This window comes from Mustelus asterias, chromosome 26 (genome assembly GCF_964213995.1).
Source record: "Mustelus asterias chromosome 26, sMusAst1.hap1.1, whole genome shotgun sequence".
Classification (NCBI taxonomy): domain Eukaryota; kingdom Metazoa; phylum Chordata; class Chondrichthyes; order Carcharhiniformes; family Triakidae; genus Mustelus; species Mustelus asterias.
In genome coordinates this window covers 15,206,865-15,213,843 of record NC_135826.1, presented here as the reverse complement: position 1 = coordinate 15,213,843, position 6,979 = coordinate 15,206,865, and positions in this window count along the sequence as shown.

Here is a 6,979-nt window from a genome sequence, read left to right as displayed (position 1 = left end):
AGCTTCATATAGCTGGGTTTCGTGTGGTATTTCCTAGTTTGTAATCTGCTGTAAAAGAACTGCACAAAGTGAGGAATTTTGGTAAAAGCATACTACAGATTAAATATATAACACATGATCATATGCAGCACTCTGGAGTTCAGTTTTTCCAGATTGCCCTTTTTGAAAATTAGGCTGATCATTGCTTCCTTAGATTTTCAACTCTTAGCAGAATCTGACTTTTGCCACCCCCAAAAAGAGCACCTGTAGGTCATGTCAGTATTATTCATGTCTTTCAAAAGTACAGTTTGTGAAGTTTTGTGATACATTTTGGATTTATTTTAGAAAAGGACAAATTGCAAAAGTTAAAACTCTACTTGCCCATTCAAGTAACGTGCAATTGTTTTAGTTCACTGCAGGCAGAGAAGTCTGTTTCCAGTTGACAATATTTTAACTGGGAAAGGTGCAGGCAAAGTAACAAATTTATCTTGGATGGCATCAGTTTATATATTGTCTCCTCGAGACAATATCAGTTTATATATTGTCTGAATTCCAGGAAACAGACCTTCAGATTTAATTGCATCTGCTGTATATCCATTTTGGAATGGTTTTCTACTTTCCTCATCCAATTTGATACCTAAACTAGATTATGTGTGTTATTTTCAGCAATTTGGGGAAATAGTTATGTTTTTTGCAATCAGAGTCAGCAGCTCAGTGAATTTACATAATAAGTAACTAGGAATAGAAATGAGGAAGGCCACTGACTTGAATTCTGGTCTCTGCTAAGTTAGCTGGTCTCAGCCATGATAATTATGAGTATGTGGCAGTTGGCCTTGGTGCTCTTGGGTGAGGGAAAATTAGTCACTGTTCGCACTCCTGATTCTAATACAAAGACCCCCTGATGGAAATGAAGATAGGATTACATTCGGCTAAGATCTCTTTTTTCTGCATTTCCCTTTCCCTCCTTTTACCCCCATTGACGAGGCTCACATAAATAATGTCTATATGGGCTAATTGCTGGAGGACATATGGCACCACACTAGCAAGCCTTCATTTTCTTCAGAAACAAAGGAGCAAAAAACTGACGAAAAAGGGATTACTTCTGACCTAGTAATTTTATTGGAGCGATTGTGTATTGCTCAATGGCTATGTCAATATATATTTGTATTCTGAAGAATTTAGCCACCCATTTGGAAACTTGAGTTCCAGCATTTCAGGTAAATTATATTTGAAAATAAAGTTAGTTTACAATAAATGTTATCTTTGATCATTCCCACTCGATCTTAACTAGTAAATATACTTATTCTGTGAAGTCTTACATATTTTGAGTGGAATCAAACAAGGAAAGGTCGTTGAGGTTTGTGGTTCGTTTCCACTGTTTCTGAGTGATAGATATTATTGCATTTTCACTTTGATATCTAAGTGTCTGTTAAAACATTTAATTAAGATGGCCTTTTTAATATAGAGACCAGCTCTATCACTACTGTTTTGTGCCATTCAACATTGAATAGATTTTATTTATCCTGTGATTTGCTATTAAAGGAATATCTAAGATTGTGAAAGAAAGAGTACTCATTTGCAGGTTTTGGAAGAGAGTGCCTGACTTGCATACAATGAGTAGTTTTTCCTGATCCCAAGATGAAATCAGGTGTTAGCCTGCCTGCATTATATGCTTTTTCATGTACCTTAATGTGATAGATGTTTAACAAGGAGAGAGAACACAGGTGGATATCAAGTCAGACCTGAAAATTTTAACAGCTACTTCTGTGACGAGAGAAATACTAGTGAATCTTAGATCCATCCATCCCGAACTAAGTAAGTGGAATGGAGACAGGACCAGTGGATATTAAAAGCCTTCAATAGCTGAATTGGGAGCAGTACTAGTAGATATTTGTAACCATCCCCGCCCCCTCCCCCAGAGAGAGCAGTGAAGGCTTCATATGACAACCTAAATGACATTTAGAATAAAAATGGGACCAAGTGATAATTATGAGCACCATCTCTTGAAACAACATGCCAAATCAGAGGTGTGATGTTCAGTGATTTATGGAGTTTCCTATACAGCTTGTTAGATTAGCAGCAGCGCTGGGCCTTTCATTTATTTTGGTTGCCTTTTTCTTTTAATTTTATATATTAAATATTTCTGTGACTAAAATTGTGAAATATATTCAGTCATAGTGTCATCTGCAGAATACTTTTAGATTTGATGTTGTCTTAACTAGGTTCTGTTCCCTGGGCTGTGCTTGTATAGCTGTTAATGGGAGCCTCAGGTTAATATATTGGCAAAATGCAGTAGGCTTCATGCACTTAACTTGAATCCAACACCAAGAGTCAACAGAAATGCTGCAACCTTTATGTTCAAGGCCTTTTTATTCCTGCGTGTGTGTAATTTGTCTACACACAACTTACTGAACTCAAAATTCAGACTGTGACAGTTCTAACCCCATGACCTGCTGAAGGTGCAAGGTGATAAATGCTAAAAAAATTGATGCTATACAATCCTTGCGTCTCCATCAAGAATGAAATGCTTTATATTTACTATAGTAGGCATCCCATTTAGTTTGTGATTTAATTTAGAACTACCTTTAGCATGAAGGACCACTTAAATATCAAACATGCTTTTTTATATAGAGGAAATGAACAGCACTTTAAAAGAGTAGCCCTGTAGCAACTTTGAATATCTAGGTTCCCCCTTGTATTATGCACAGTTATACACAAATAGCCAACTATGTGAAGTTACAGTTAGGTAAAGCTGACTTGTAATTGCATTATCCCAGCCACTTTAAATCCTTGACCTTATTGCAACTATCTCATCTGAAGAATGTGTGCATTTAGGAGCTGCTTTTTGTTTTCCTTTGCTACTATCTTTTACTAAATTATGTACATGCAGTGTAGTGTAACTAATTGGGTATATTAGAATCTGAGGTGTAGGTGGATTTTTTAGTTGAAACAACAGAATTCAGAAAGTGAAGCTTTTATCAAAATTTGATTTTTAGTCAACTGCCAAACTTCTGTAAAAATGCATATGGATGGTCCACATAGTTTTTAAGTTGCACTAATATTTTTAATCCTAGATTATAGCTATGCTTACAGACAGCTATTTAAATTTCTTGTGGAAGCAGCGCATTGAATACTCAATTTCTCTTTTTTTAACAAGTCATGATGCAGATAACTGAATAGTTACCGTGAAGTTGCAAAAGAAAAATCTTTTATAGTTTCGACTTGAATTCTGAATGTACTGGGTCTAGTTTAAATTAATTACACTAATTTTATACTTTGCCTTAAACAGTACATGTTGTGTGGTACCATACCACAAGTTCTGATGAATGCACAGGCATGTGCAGTCAGGCAAGGAAGCAAATGGGGATTTGAATCTCGCTGTTTCTAGCCTGATTCAGGTGCATGTACACCTGAGACAGTTTTTAAATTGGCTCCAAGTGTTTTATGCACAATGGACGTGGGGATAAATTTACATTTCAGATGGTTATTTTTGGTACTTGAGCTAAACTGAAAGGTTGTAATATAAAAGAGGATAAAATCTGAAAGGATTTCTTTAAGCTGGAACAAATATTCATGCTGAATTTCCTGTTCCTTAGTACAGTTTGAACAAAAACTCTGGAGCTAGACAGTACAAGCATGTTAAGACATTCCATAATTTAATACCCTAATATACATGACATGAGACCATATGACAGCTACTGCAAGTCAAAGTACCTTATATTTAATAATGCTACTTACTTGAATATTCAGCACTACAAATACTGAAAAATTGAGTCATTCAAGTGAGGCTGCAAGAAGCACTGGGAATATTCCAGGGATTGGAAAAGTTGTACAAAACAGAGATTGGATGTTGTCCAGAGTACCCAGGGAAATCAGTCATCAGTTTTGAGATCTAGCCAAAAAGGAGGGGCGAGTGTAATGTATTTTAAAGTTGTATGTTACTTTTTTTTTTAAAGAGTTAAGTATTGCATGGCAGCTAGTATGAGTTATTTTCATTAATTCAGTACAAAGTATAGTTCCTGGCAAGGTAGATGTGCCTAGGCTTAATGTGTACTGTGAGTTGGTGGATGTAAATGTTTAAATACTGTTGCTTTATTTTAGTTTGCTACAAAGCCAGAAGGTTGTTTTAAGTTATTAAACATTTTTGTACTTAATTTATTTTCTCACCAATATTAAATTATGTTTGATTCTGTTTTAAAAGATGAGTCTGACTGAACTCTTGATTTGCTTTTCCACACAGTCTGAAGGAAAATAGTATTCATGTTTTTTTTCTTTCAGGTTTTAAAAATGGAACTAAATTATGTATCTCATGACTGCCTTGAGTGGTCTAAAAGCATTAAACTCAAGGGTTTGAAATAGAAAGGATTTCTAAAGGTTCTTGATTTTTTTTTTCTTGCGATATAAGCTTCGCTCCAATACCAGATTGGTGGAGTGGAAAATGGCCTCATCAATTGACCGTATTTGCACTAATACCATGATGTCACCAATGGTTCAAATCAGATTTAATTGGTTCTGTTATGGGCCTGTGCTTGTGACCAGCCAAAACACACACTTGTGTCTAAATATTCTTGTTGGTATGTCTAGTTTAAGTACAGTGAAATCTGGGGGAAAAATTATTGAAGCTTAACTAGGAATTAAGTTCGCATTGTATGCTTTCACTGCTTCTTTCATCTGCAAATTGTTATCTCAAAATTGGGCATTTAAAATTGCTTTCAGTTCCATTGAGAGCAAGCTATTCAATAATGATGCATTTAAAATTAAACTTTTAATTGAGATAACCAAGCACAGGTCCAACTACAGGAACAAATGCTTTAAACGATGCAGCGCTTTCAGTCATGGTTTCATAGTTCAAATCACTACAGTGACAAGATTTACATGGTTTGCAATGATTTTACAGAAGCTCTGTGATTCCCATCAGGAGTGTCCTTGCATTTCAGAGGAATGCAGTCAGCATTTCCAACTTCTCAAGACCAGATGAGTCTACTGTATATGGATTCACTTCATTGCTAAATGTGTCCTTGCCCCTTTGCAGATTTGTGCAAGATACTTTGATATCACTGACACCAACTGTGCAATGTTCTCTTTCCCACAGACTAATGCATCACAACTGGTCCATAGTTTCCTGTGGAACTGAATGCAACATTTTTAAAATTCCATTCTTCCTTGTGATTTCAATGTATGGATTTGTATTTTGTTTGAGCTCTATTAGTGTTTGTAGGAAATTTATCTAGTTCTGCCTTGAATGTAGTATGAAGCCTCACTGGCAATGATCAGTGCCATGACCACTGTATACTGATCAGAACACCCTCGCCAGGATTTGAAGAGCTGTGGAAAATACCTAACTTCTGTCACCTCAGATTTATAGTGTACATTAGCAGTAATTATCCTTACTCTGCAGATTAAATGTTGGCCTTTAGCTTTATTTCCTTTTGCATGGGATAAGAGGTCATTGAGAATTGTAGTTTTACTTCTGTCCCCTGTGCACTAAGTATGAATCTTCATTAATTATATCAGAGTTGCTAAAGGTTTTGGTGATTGAGGGTGAGGAGAAACTCAGAGGAGGTACCAGCTTAATGTGGCTCTAAGACATGAGGTATCAGATATTTCATTTTGCAGGTCATTAATGCACCATAAGTATTTATCCCCTGATCATATAACAGTTTCTGGCAAGAGTATCCCTGAAATAGACATTTGAACCTCTGAGCGAGATGATGACCAGAGCTTTTATTGAATTTGAGGAAAATCTATATCCAGCAATGAGAACAGGTCTGCACTGATATTAGTGCAATATTTGTGTTTGTTATAGGAACGACTTCCAATGTCCTTAAGCCTGGTTCATCAGTGCCAGTGTTGAATTACATTATGAGGCATTCACCTGCTTCCTACTGCTCTGTGCCTTTTCTCTAGCAGCTGATAAAAATGAGATTCTCCAAGAATAATGTGCTGCTTTTACAAAGCATCACAATTTGTATTTACCATCATAAAAGCTGCACGGACGATTTGGTTAAATTAGTATTTTAATCCCGCAAATTAACCAATTCAATCAAGATACCTTGTGACTCCTAACATTGTGCGTTACTTCCACCGCTAGAGGGCCTTGTGGTACTGACCAATAAGCAACCTAAGATCATAATTGTGTCTTATTCAAGTTGTATAATTGGTTGTATCTTTATCAATTTTAGGAAATTAATCCCGTATATCTGGATGCCTATTTTTGCCCCCTTCCACCTATTTTGATTACTCATCTAAGAAGTTAGGTAGGTATTTCAAGATGCAGACACAAGGCCTGTTTGTATAGTGATTACAGTTTGGCCCATTCTGAATTTGGAAATGTCGAAATCAGAGGGAGGATAGTATTTAGAAGGTGACAGTTACCATTATTCAACCAGACCTTTATTATATTAGACTTGTATATTAATTTTCTGTTCAGTTATGTTGGAAAGCTACAGAAGTTGAAAGATATGCTACTGTGTCCAGTTCTTAGTGCCAATTTAGTTATGTATTACAACACAATATTTAACTGAATTAATCAGTGGTAATTCTTTTCAATTATTTATTTTAAAAATGCAAATTGAAATTGCGTAACTGAATTGGTACCAAGAACTAGTGGTGTCATGTCTGCTGCTGTTTAATATGCAGGAGTTACCAATTGGTACAGAATTCTTTGCTGGGGACAGTCCACCTCAAAACAGGTTGCATTTGTCTAGTGCTTTATAAGCAGTGGATCTTTCTAAAATATACTCTCGTTATAGATGGCCTTCACAGTCAATTTGCCCAAAGCAAAGACACAAATTAACAAATGATAAAATTACTTATTTTTGGTGATGATGGTTGAAGGATAAATGTTGGCCAGGACAGTGAAGAGCACTCTCCTCTTCAAGTATCGCCTGGGGATCTTTTACATCCGTAAGTAGGCAGACAGGGAGAAACATTGGTGGATCATAATCAATAGATTACATCTGATGAAGCAGCACTTTTGTCATAGCACTGAAATCTTGCT